Genomic DNA, 12,781 nt, shown 5'->3' with positions numbered 1-12,781 from the left:
AGGAGCGCGCAGGACCGCCCGTGCCCGGCTCCCCGCAGCAGGGAGAACGCGCCGAAGTCGTGCCGTGTGTCCCCCCCTCCCTACACGTCCCCGTCCCCGCTCGCAGCCCCCCGCAGGCATGCCTCCGCGCCCCGCGCAGTCCCCCGCGCCCCGCGCAGCCCCTCCGGGCACCCCGGCGGGGCGCAAACCCGGCGCAGCCCGCAAACCCCAGCGCAGCTTCTTCCCCACCCCCCCCCACCCCCCTCCTTCCCCGGAGAGAAACCGCTCCGAAATCCCACCTCCGGCTCCTCTCTGGGAAAGGAAGGAGCGGGGAAGGGGGGAGAGGGAGAACCTGTACGAATGGAAAAGGGATCGGCCTCAAACATTTCCACGAGTTTTCTTGGAGCAACCGGGGGGGGGGGGGGGGGGGGTTACTGAAAAGCTTGTTTTGCAAAGAAGGAAAAGGCTCTCACCGTGATCGCGGCGCTGCACCAAACCCCTCTCTCTCTTGTATTTTCTTCTTCCTGCGGTTTGCAAATAAATCCAGCCCTAAAGCAAAAAAAAATTCTTTTCCAAACCCTGCTTTAGTCCAGCTTGCAAATGAGAGTAGGAATGATCACCATGTAAAAAAGTCCAGAGCAAAGTTAGGTCCCTCTCCCCAAATCGATTATAAATACGTGTGTGCGCGTATATACTATAATAATAATAATAATAATAATAAAAACACCTCTCCGGATCGGGGTGGGTTTCCTTTGCTCCTAAAAAGAAATCACTCAGTCTCTCACACACACACTTTCCTTTTTTTTTTTTTTTTCCTCAATGAACAGGAGGCCGAATCGCCAATACCAAGTCACTTTTTTTGTTGTTGTTGCAAATGATCAAGAGGAAAGGCAAAGCCAAAGAAAACAAAATAAAGTGGATCTAAAATAAAATCCCAAAGCTTTCTTCCACTGAGCTCCTCCAAAAAAGCAGCAGCTTGTGCAATGTAGCCGTTCTGCTGAGAAGCTGCTTGCTGCAAGCTCCTCTCCCCTCTCTCCCTCTAGCTTTCTCGCTCCCTCTGCGAGCGTGTGTGTGTTGCAGGCAGCTCTGTGGTTTGCGATCGGGGAGGGGGGGGGGGCTGTTTTGGGAGCGCAGCGGATTTGTGGTGGTGGTTGTTGTTGTGTGTTTGGAGGAGGAGGAGGAAGATTTGAGATCTGAGCTGTAGGGGCTCGGCGTTTTTCTGCTCGCTCGCTCTCTCCCTCTCTCTCTCTTTTTCTTTCCGGAGGAGGTAGGGTGATCTCTCTGCAAAAGCAGCAGTAAATGGCGTCATGTGGATCTGAGGAGGAACAGAGCAGTTGTTGTCCCAGAGGATATATCGCATCCGGTCCCAGCTCATTGGCTCTGCGGGGCTACATTCACTGGCGCTCCCAGCGCCCTGCCAGCACTCCGAGCTGCGGGAGGCATCCAAAAGGGCAGCGCCGCCGCCGCCTCGGCCCCGCTCCCGCTCCCGGCCCCGCTGCCGGCGCCGCGCGGGGAGCCCCGCAAGCCCCGCAGCCCCGCTGCCGGGGCCTCGCCGCAGCCTGTTTTCACGGGAGGCTCCTCCGTGCGCCGTCACACGGCGCTTGGGGTTGCTTTTGTGCTCGTGTATTTATTCAGAGGCAGGCAGCGATAGGTTTGCGGGGGAGCCGAGGGGAGCTCGCTTCTCCCGGGGGAGGGAGGCACGCTCTCCCCGCTGCCGCGGGCTCTCGGGAGACCCGTTTCCAGCTGCTTCCCCTCCCCCCTCCCCCGCGTGTTTTTTTAACCGCGTGGAATAAAAGTTTACACTTTTTGCCCCCACCGTCCCTCCCCCTTCCCAGCAGCCGGTCCCCGGCCGCGCAGGGCGAAGGAAGGGTGATGACTTGGGGCATTGTCCCGCGGATTAAGGCGATTAGGCGGCGGCGGGGGGCGCCCCCGTGTCCGGGCGGGAGCGCGGAGCGGAGCCCGCGGGGCGCGGAACGGCGGGGCCGGGGGGCGGGGGGGGGGGGCAGAGAGGGGAGGGGGTGGTAGGGAGGGGAGGGGGGCGGCGGGACAGGCCGCTGGCGGCGGTGCTTTCCGCCCCTCCGGCGGCGGCGGCCCAGGGGGGCAGCGGGGTCTCCCCACGCCTGTGCAGGGGGCGGGTGGTTTTTGTTTTGAGAAAAAAAAAAAAAAAGAAAAAAACCCCTTTGTTTTAATTAATTCCCATTCGTGTGGGGGACACGGTCTGCGAGCAGCTCACAAACGTGACTGTTTGTCTTCTGGGCGTTTCCTGACACGGCCACGGCTCGGTCCCTTTTGTAGGAGCTGAAATCACCGACGGGGCCGCTGTCGCCGGCCCCGGGCATCTTGCGCCTACATGTGTCTTTAAGCGCGCAAAGTTGCGTACCCACGTAGGCATGCACCGAGCACGAATATACCCGTATCACGTGTGGCACTGCTTAAAATACACACGATGTGAAAGGCGGTAAAGGCATGGCGTTATTTACATGAATAATCCTCCGTGCAAAAACCCCACCGGCTTTCTTATTTTTTACTACTTGAGGCAATTTTGCGGGCACTTCCCCTTCTACACCTGCCAGTCGCCGCTTTCTGGGGGGGTGGGGGGTGGTCATTCTCAATAAAACCATGGAAATAAAAAGGGCAGCGTGCTACAAGGACGGCCTTCGCGTTTTCGTGCTTTTACACGCCAATACCCCTTCCTCCACGATAATATTTTGAACCTGCGAATTCTTTTCCACAGATGCTTGACAGTAAGGTTAGCCCGAGTTTCACAAGTCCATCTTCTGCCCTTTCGCGCCGGCTCCACCAGCCCCTATCCTGCACAGAACCGCCGCCACTTCGGCGGGTGGGGGGGGGAGGGGAGGGGATGTTGGGGGTGCTGCCCGTCCCCTCCACACCCTCCTCGCCCCCCCCCCCAGCAGCCGCAGACGGAGCAAAGCGCCCCTCGGGGCGAGGGCAGGCCGGCTGCTGGAGCCGCGGCCCGGCGGGGCTGGGTTTCATTCCGGGGTGGCCGGGGGGGGGGGCTGCGGGGGCACGGCGGCAGCCCCGGCGTCGGGCAGCCCCCTTTGCGGGCAGGGGAAGGGCGGGAGGAAGGCCAGGGGCTTCCCCCACGGGAGGCGGGGGCGGGGGGGGTACCCAGCAGCGGAGTGCGCCCGTGGATGCGGTGAGGAGCGACCGGGGCATCCTCGGAGGTGCGCCCTGTGTGCGGGCTGGGGGCTCTGTGCCCGCGAGGGAATCCACGGGGGTCGGCTGCGAGGGGCAAGCACCGGTTAAACTACCTGGGAAAGAGAAGGCACGATCTTAATTTCACTTCGCTGTGGAAAGAGAAAAATCACTTCCTCCCACACAGCAAAGTCAAAAATAGGTGAAGAACTCTTTGCGCCAGCCTGTGCAAATGGGAAAGGTCTGTTAGATTTTCAGTGTTTATACTGAGTATATAAATAGTGTTTAAACCGGAAAGTTCATCATGCCATTTTTAAATCTGTTGGTCAGGAGTGCAATCGGCAATTTATATGCTGGTTCTCAAGCACAGGTGTATACACTCAGTATAAGTGAGCAGTCCCAAAGAGAGATACGAAAACTGTGGAAGCTATTTTTATTCACAGAACCAGTCATGTGTGCAAAACGGCGACTTGTCAATCTCATACAGCAAAAAAAAAAAAAAAAAAACAAAAAACAAAAAACCAACCCACAAAAAAAGGACACAACAAAAAAACCCCCAAGCATACAGCATCCCGGTGCTGCGGAGTTTGAAAGAGAAGCGCCAAACCTGCAAAGATTTGTGCAGAAATTTAACTTGCACACAGGTAACCAATAACTAGTGCACAAATATGCAGAATTAAATGCGCGCTTTTTTTTGTTACATTTTCAAGTTGGAACCTCAAAACTGACTTCTCAGGCCTTTAATCTGATGTTTCCTTGGAACCAGCTTTCGCAGGATTACATGTATCACTCACATTTCTCGTTTCTTGTCATGGACAGGGGCTTAATCCATGTGACTATGTTTCCCCTAGTGGTTTGCTCTAACCACTGCATGATTTTTGTGTTATTTTGGAGATGAAGGTCTTTATTTCATTGTCAGCAGAGGAATGTAGCTGTTGTGTATATATATGTGTACACACGCACATATACATATATATATGTTTACATGCACACATATATATGTGTGTGTTCGTGATATATTAGAACAGTATCAATCCAGTGATTTCAGGTGAAGGACTGGGCGGAGTGAGCGAGGTCTGTGACATGAGAGAGACTCTTCTAAAATAGTTGAAACTTCTCTGCAACATCCTCAAATTGTCCCAAGTTTTACTTCGTTCCATTTTCAGACCCAGGACCTGAAAACAAGTAGTAATTTTCCTTTTTTTTTTTTTGTAAAAGGAAAAGAAGTTCATTCATAAGGAACTGCTTCTCGCAAAGAATGAAAGCACAGTAAATTTCACTGACTTTCAGAACATTTTGTGCATTATCTCGCGAGTTAGTGCAGTGATATGAGGATATTGATTCTGAAAGGACTAAGTTTGGCTGCACACTGCTTCTAATGCTTAGTATTTCCTTAGAAACTTAGACTTCAATTGATTGCCTTTCATGTTTGTAACTCTGAAGAAGGTAATGTACCTAAGAGAATTACAGGATCTTTTTTTAAAGTAGTTTGTGATTAGCTGTGAAGATTTTTGCGTACCGATACTTCACTGAGATTCTCAGGGCAGACAAGGACACTTAGATATGTCATAGAGAGAAATAGAGAAGTCAAACTCACTGTACTGTGAACAGCTGGACATTTTTATGAAGAAAAGTAGGTGCTTGCCTCAGTACCATTACTTTTGCTTTTGTGATTTTCACTGGAGGTCTCGTGAAGGAAACCCCAGAATTCCTTAAGAGGGAAAATGAGCGAAGGCGATACACTTGGTGTGCTACTGGGAACCCACTCTGGTAGGACAAGGAGTAGCACCGTTAAATGTGAAAAATAGAATAAATACCTGCCACTCTGGTTGGGAATACACATGCTCTGCAGCTGCTGGGATTTGGTCTCCTGCTTTTAGTGATGCACAGATCGTCTGGGAATAAAGTACTGTTATTCAGATCTAGCTAGTGATGGCCACCTTCCTTAAAGGTGATATAGGCCAGATCCTGTGTAACATTATCCCATCTGACGATTGCCCCAGTATATGGAGGGACAGTTGCAGGAGAATATTTTCTTGCTGAATACCAAATATACCTATGTAAACTTGAAAAATAAACAAATCCCGTTCCTGATCCTTCTGAAATTATACTAAAGAATACGTACATTTAGTACTTATAATGTAATGTGGAGATTTTGCATATAAATTGTTCTAATAAAGCTAGTATGCTCTTTGATGTGCTGTTCAATGTTATTTGGTTATATTTGTGTCCTTGATAAAATCAGCATTGGTTTTTTGGAATTCAACTTTACAAACCTTTCCAGCTTATACAATGCATTTTATAATTAGCTCTCTCGTCTCAAATACCTTGAGACCAAATGTTCAAAAGTGGGACAATTTGGCATGGACGAGACTAAGTGCAATTTATTTGGTGAACTGGTATTATAGCAGGCTTTTATGCTGCATTTGTTTGTCCTAGGATTTTCCTCCTAACATTTTTGACTGATTTGGTAGAAGTAATCATGAGAATGACAGCACAGACAAGCCATGTCTGTCAGCATTTGAAACACCGCACTGTCTAGCCTCATTTCAATTAGAGGCTAGATAACACTGGGCTTGACTATACTAGAATTTTATGCAAAATTAACAGATTGCCTATTAAAATGTCAGTAACTAAGTGCTAGTTTGGAAATTCCCAAAATATTTTGTAGCAGGATGCAGACACTTGTGTGTTGACCTGGGGTTAAAGTGACTAGGTCAATGTTAGCAGTTACGGGATATTTGGGAACAGGAAGGCTCTATGAAGAGATTTATCACATCTCTGCTGTGGTTTGCAGCAGTAGTTTTCAAACTTCTTCAGTCTGTAGACTTTTTCTATGCTTTAGAAGAGAAAAAAAATCTCATAAGGGAAGTGCAGACTATTTTAGAAAATTATAAATTATAAGACCTCCCATTTAGAAGTAGTCCATAGGAACCCACAGATCACAGTTAGAAAACCACTGATGTAGAGATACCCAAACTAGCTCTAAACTGCAATGTAGTGGAAAGGTAAGTTAATATCTCGGGTAAGCAACGTAGCTGGAACAGCTCAGATGCCTGCTCTTCTCGGAAGTAAGAGGTAGCTTGCATGGACCTCCATGCTGTGACGGCTACTCTCTTCCCAGAATGTCAGGTACCTTTTTTCACCAGAGGCCGGAGTTCAAATGAGTACCTCCGAGAGATTAGCCATCGGCACTGTCTAGCTTGCAAGCCAGCCAGGAGATAGGTACAAGTAAGACAGATTTTGCTGCAAAACAAAGCAAGCAGATTGAGCAACTGTTAAAAGTTGTATCATCTTTCTCCCATGTGCTGAGATTATTTTTATTTTCCTCAGTTGTGAAAGGCTTGTATTCATCTGAGTAGCACACAAGCACATCCCAAAAGCAGAGGTGAGGTGTGCAGAACAGAATAATTTCCTAGAGATGAATGAATTTTGCACGAAAAGTAAAACAAAAACTGGTGTTTCCCCAACATTTGTCTGAAAATCGGAATACAACAAAAAATCCTGTTTGTATGGTGGCATCAATAAAAAAAAAAATTGTGAAGGACCCTGATCCTGCCGTCAGATCTGCATAGGACTGTCTTCATTTTCCTGATTGTAATGGCAATATCAACAATGATAGCTAAAATGCTGGGTACTCTATCACAATATTCTCCACAGATCCCAAAATAGTTTACAAAAGATGTCACTATGTCCATTTTATAGGTGAGAAAACCCAGGGGTGAAAGAAAGAAGTACCTTCTCTGAAAAGCAAGAACTAGGAGTCCCAGGTCCCAGTCCAATCTCTCCGCTGTGTAGATGCTGCTTCACATGGAGACCCATGGCGTTGTGTTTCCTTGTGGGCTCCGGGGTCTTCCTGCACAATTAAAATTTCAGGATCTGTGTCTAATAGAATTGGAACACCTTAAAAGAGCAGGAACTGTTAGATAATTATACTTATCTTACTTAGAGAGGAAAGAGGACAAAATGATTACTTTAACAAGGTTATCTCTGCAGGAGCATCCACTCCCACCACTTGATTAAAGAGTTCCTCTAAACTTCAGTCTCTGCATCTGGTGTAGTTACTCCTATCTTATATGTGGTTTTGTAATCATCTCAGGCCTATTACTTTCAAAAGCCCCACAGAGACAAAGGCAGAAATTAAGTGAGAAGCTGAATCTCAGAGCTGTTCCTCCTAAGCAGGCCCCTGACGCCTTCTGAAGCCCAAGTGAAAGTCTGCGGTGCTCCAGGTCGCGGAGGGAATCCAGCTGCCTAGAGCGGCTCCCAGGATGGTGTCCTAATTATCAAAAGCTAAAGGAAGCGCTGGAAATGGCATTACAAACATACACCATAAATCCACCGCATCTGACAGAAAGAGCTTGCAAAATAAGCCCACTGGAAAACTTCCTTCATTCTTGAGGTTAAATGTTTAAGCCATTTAACATAGTTTAAGTTTTCTTATTGTTGCTTTCTTACAACACAATTCAAATCGACATAAATTATATCAACTTCTGATGGTTTATGTTGTGTCAAAGCAATTATGTTTCCCAAACTATGTGCTGTTCAATTTTTATTTTTTTTCTTAGCTACGTAGGTTTGTTTGCTCCATAGGGACACAAATATACGGATCTGTATAATCCGTTGTAGCTGAGGATATGTCTGTTAATGCTTTTTTCAAAATCCCACTGCAGACAATGGAAATAAAGCTAACAACCTTTATTTAGTTGAATAGCTTTTGCATCAGGTCAAGTTTGACTTTTGAGAAGACGCGGTCTTGGCAGAGTTAGAGAATAGGTGTATTTAGACAGTCAATGTGTAAAATTATAAGTACAGATGGTGCGTGCTGGGCCGCAGCCTGGGCTAGCTTTGGTGCTTTCATGTTTTGTCAAAGCTAGAGCTTAAGCAGCGAAGGCAAAAATCTTCATTCAGCCCAACTTCAAATCTGAGTTTTCTTCTGTAGTAAAAAGGTATGGCAGAGCTAAAGCGTTTTCTCTGTGATGAGGGGGTGGCAGGAGGGAAGAAAGCTTCCTATTGCAGAGACCTCCTCGTTTTTAGCATTGCAGAAGCCGATTATGAAGGCGAGTTAATGAAATACAAACGGGAATTTCCTCAGCTCTCCTTCCTGCTTCTGTCTTTGCCTGTCTCACCTTTTGAGAACCTGATTTGTATTTGTATACATGTGTGTGATCCCGATTTCATTGTTTGCCTTTTCACACAGGCACTTTCACCTACATCCCCCCCTCCCCTTCCCTCCCTTCCTCTCATTTGGCAGCCAGTTGGGCTTCTTCCTGCCTTGAATACCACATTCCCTGGTTATTCAAGCTCAGTCATTAGCACCCTGTCCCCCTACTGAAATTATGAATGAAAAGCCTTGTTGTTCTTTACAAATAACTCGGGCTTCCTCAGTCAGTCAAATTCAAATGGAAGTGACTGCCAGACAAAGCGCCTGTATGATGGACAGTCCTCTCAGCAAGTGATCAAGGCACACAGGAAGTTTTTAAAAGCACAATATAGGTAGAGCGGCCTGGGCGTTCCCCGCCGGGTGCGGGCTAGTGAGCGGGGATGGGGATGATGAGGATGATGATGATGGGGATGAGACTGGGAGGAAGGGGTGGGAAGGCCGCACCCTGCCCGCCCCGCCGGAGCGCGGAGGCGCGAAGCCCCCTCGGGGCTCGCCGCGGCGGCACCGGCACCTTCGGCCGGCGGAGACGGGTCCGGGTCCGCGTCCGCGTCGGTGTCCGGGGGCGTCCCGTCGCTGAATGCGGCGGGGGTGGCGGCCCCCGAGCGGCACAGCCCCCCGCCGCCGCCGCCGCCGGGGCGCATTGTCCGCGGCCCCCTTTTCACAACGGGGGAAAAGGTAATTGACAGCCCCATTGTCCGCCCCGGCCCCCCGCGGCTTTAAAACACTCCGGGGCCCCAGTCACACGTTGTCAATAAGAGCTGTCGGAGGTGACGAGTGAAGAAGGGCTGTTCAGGAAACAGTTTGAGCCCTTCAAGTGGACAGGCCTCAGTGACTTCTCCGGCACTCTGGCTGCCACAGGCAGCCCCTTCAAAAATAACCTTAAAGCAATAAATCAAACATGTTTCCTGGACTATACAAGGAACAGCTGGTTATTTTTCCTCACTTCCCCCCCCCCTCCCCTCATCCCCTTCTTTTTTTTTTTTTTTAAGCCTAAAAATTATTTAGGCACAGGAAATCAAGCATGTCAAAGTTTGGCAAAGCAGTTTGGGTGATTTAGCAGTTACAACACTTCTTTCTCTATTAGCCAATCTTTGGGCTTTGACTTTTTATCTCCTCGTTTCTGCATCTGCTCCCATGGCTAGCATAACTTGTCCCTTGTCTTCCGCACAGCGAGGAAAGCAATCTGCGCAGTTTGCAAGGAGTAGCCGTTCGCCCTGATTGCTCCCCTCTTACAGGAACTCCGTATCCTGGAGTTCAAAAAGATGTCTTGGGCTCAGCGGATCTGTTTATTTAGGAACAAAAGCCCTGCACCTGAGAATTACTGAAATGTCTTGCCATAGGCAAGTCTAGACGTCTACGCCATACTTAAAGTTTTACATACGCAGCACTCCTTGCCCTTATCTATCTGATGCAGGCAGTGTTGATGTATCATCACACATGACACATCATATATGATGTGCATGCATAATGATGTACGTAGGGTGCATTAAATTCTAAATACAATTACAGGTTTTTCTCCACAGGCCTGTGCAACCTTAGCCTCTGTTGCTGCAGCTGGATCCACACGGGCCAACATTTGTGTTTGCACCGAGCCCCTTTAGGAGCCCACCTGCCTGGATCTGATTTCAGCCTTGGAGCTGTCATTTCCTGCCATCACATGAGGTAGTTAGTGTATGCTAACTAACTAAAATCCAGATCTGTTAGACTTAGTGTCGTCATTTAGCAATGCCTCATTCTGCTAATATATTCAGTGCTTGGCACTGACGATACACTTAGGAAATAAAAGTCAGGGGTCAAATATTCTTTGCAATATTCTGCAATGTCTGTCCACTGTGACTGAAACATTGTATTCCAGCCAGAAATGTAACTCTTCAAAAAACCAACAGTAAAGCCAGAGACTGAATGAAGGAGAGAAACCAACTTTTCTGGACATTTGGGCTCTGTGAAAATCGAGTTTAAAAAGAAAGAACTAGCTAATCTCCAGCAGCATTAAGTCCTCCTTACTCACATAATGCAGGATATGTGTTCTTAGTTCTTTATCATGCCGCCTACTAACAAGATATAAGGAACATCGCTGTTCGCTTAGGGGTGGCCTGGGGGTATTTAACCGAAATAAATTGTCATAAGAAAGGAGGTGTGTGGCAGCAGGTTTAAGTCTGTGATCTGTAGATGCAGCACAGTTTATCCTGTTGCACTAACCCCTCCGTTCTGGCATCTCTGCACTCGTGGGTCAGGCCATGGGAAGGAAGGTTTACATTCTTTAACATTATTTTTGGAGTATTGTTATTGTCTAGCTTTCATTTGCAATATGATACATTTATATGTCTGTTAATATAATTTCATGTCCTTGTGCATCTAGTTCCAGTTCACCTATTCACAGCACATTTCTGCCCTATTTTAAAGGCTGAGGTAGCACAGGCTTGCTAAGTGCCTGAGACTAGTTTACAGGCAATTTTAGCCAAACGTTACAGCACGCTGTAAGACATGGCCTTCCTGAATACCTTTTGAAATCTTATGGGAGTAAAAGCTATTCAAAACCTCAGACCAGATGCTTTGGTAGGATCCAGTCTTCAGATTGCAAATTACTTCAGGCAAGGATCTCCTTCCTGTTTGGCAACTTCCTAGAACACTTCTGCAGCAGGATAAATAAACAGCTTATTATATTGAGGAGGAGATACTCAGCTGGGTTGATTTACCATTGCTAACTTCCATCCTCTGAGAATCCAGCTCCACATCGAAGCCAGGGGTTATTCATATCCTGCAAAGATTTCACACATTGGGAACCCATGACGGGAAGATTTCGCCATATGGACCAGTTTCACTTACTCTTCTTTGCTGTAATCAAGACTTACAGATTCTCGTTTGTCATGTTATACCAACTAATGCTACTCTAAGGTCTGCTCACACAATGTGTATGGCAATATTTTGCTGTTAAACTGAGTAGCATTTTAGAACCTGCCAACTTGGGTGCTTTGGGGTCTGTCTTTTGTGCTGGGGAGTGGTATAAAAATGCATGGTTAACAAGTTTGCTATTGCCTTTGCCCAGCAGTGCAAAATGACTGCTTAGATGTCATTAGATCAGTGTGAAAAAAAAAACCATCAAAACCACCCAAACCCAAAACCCCACAACAAAACAGTAATAATGACAAAAAACTCTGTTCTTCCCCAACCTACATGTAGGAAAGCACTTGAAAGGCCATTACAGAATACGTATGCTTATACCCCAGCAGAGCTGAGTCCTTCACTGCTCAATTCTTCTCAGATTTTTGGAGATGCAAAAGAAAAAAAACCCAACAATTTTGAGCACTAATGGCAGAGAAATCCAGTTTCAGTTCTTTCCTGACAGGCTTTTCTTTCTTACCTAAGCTCATTTTTAATGGGGGACAAGGAGCAAGTATGACAAATATTTGTCTTCTGATATACAAACAGGTCTGTGAGCTAAGGCTGTGAATCCTGCCATGTGAAAAGAGTGACAGCAAGATGGCAGGAGGGCTGACATCATGTGCTGAAAGAGGAGTGACAGTTAGGCTGACAGAGAAGCTTAACTGGACAGTCAAGTGTGAAGAAAGGGCAGCTGGACGGGTGTCTGTAGATGAGAAGATGGGAGAAAAAAGGGCCAAGAACTAGTAACTGTCTGAACAGGAGGATCCTTTTTATATATTATTTATTTATATTTTTATTTCTTGCTTTAGAGCCCTGGAGAACCATGCCCTGTCCCTAGATTGCAGTGAGGAAAGCGTTCTTGCTTTTACTTTGCCTTTGCCTCAGTCTTGCAGTCACACTCCCTTAACGTTTGTTGTGAAATCTAGTCTCTATTAGAGTCAACGGGAATTTTGCCATCAATTTTAGTGGGTCCAGGATTTTTCTCAATACATAACTCCGGCAGTGTCAGCAATGTTGCACTTGCATAGACCAAGGCTAAATTTGGCCAAAGGAAGGGAACATTTCCCACATCTCCCCTGACCCCTTCTTCCTAAAAGAAAGATATAAGAGGCTGTTGAAGGACAGTTAATGGTCATTAGTCAGATTTGTGTAAGCAGTGAGAACTTGGAGGAAAAGCACCCATTCTTCAAAGTATAGGCCAAACACAGCCTGCAAACACAATTTACCCAGCCTGTAGCCTACTCTCAGCAGTTGTCTTCTGCAGGGGCAGCTTGGGAATGAACTGCCTAGCATATTCATGGTTTCTGGGAAACATTGTGCTACTTTGCATGGCAGTCCGATGGACCTCCACGTACACTCTACCTCGGGCTATGTGAGTCGTAAGGGCTGGGTTATAAAGTTCTCACTGGCTCTTAGAAGGAGCTACGTTGCCCAGACAGCCGGAAAAAATTGGGGACTACTGATTTAGATCATGGTAGAATTTTCTTTAGAGATTCTTGTCAGTGCTTCCACCATTCAACCAGGAAGAAGTTGGGCTGCCAAATGAATTGAGGGTGAAACCTGTTTCTGAATGTATCTCTGGGTTCAGTAGCACATAAATGT

At 47.2% G+C, this 12,781-nt stretch overlaps 1 protein-coding gene across 2 annotated transcripts in view; it reads right to left on the bottom strand.

Annotated features, from left to right (window-relative positions):
* The window catches only part of SPRY2 (sprouty RTK signaling antagonist 2), a 40,017-nt gene extending 38,292 nt beyond the window's left edge, over nt 1-1,725 (bottom strand). The window contains exon 1 of one of the 2 annotated variants that reach the window (XR_010371113.1): nt 453-1,725. The gene's annotated coding sequence lies outside the window, so the exon portion shown is untranslated. The remainder of the gene's footprint in view (nt 1-452) is intronic. The other variant, XM_064440695.1, reaches the window with a different exon arrangement.
* Between the last annotated feature and the right edge of the window lie 11,056 nt (nt 1,726-12,781).

This window comes from Phalacrocorax carbo, chromosome 1, assembly GCF_963921805.1.
Source record: "Phalacrocorax carbo chromosome 1, bPhaCar2.1, whole genome shotgun sequence".
Taxonomy (NCBI): Eukaryota; Metazoa; Chordata; class Aves; order Suliformes; family Phalacrocoracidae; genus Phalacrocorax; species Phalacrocorax carbo.
The sequence above is the reverse complement of the archived record's forward strand: the minus strand, read 5'-3'. Positions and strand labels throughout refer to the sequence as shown.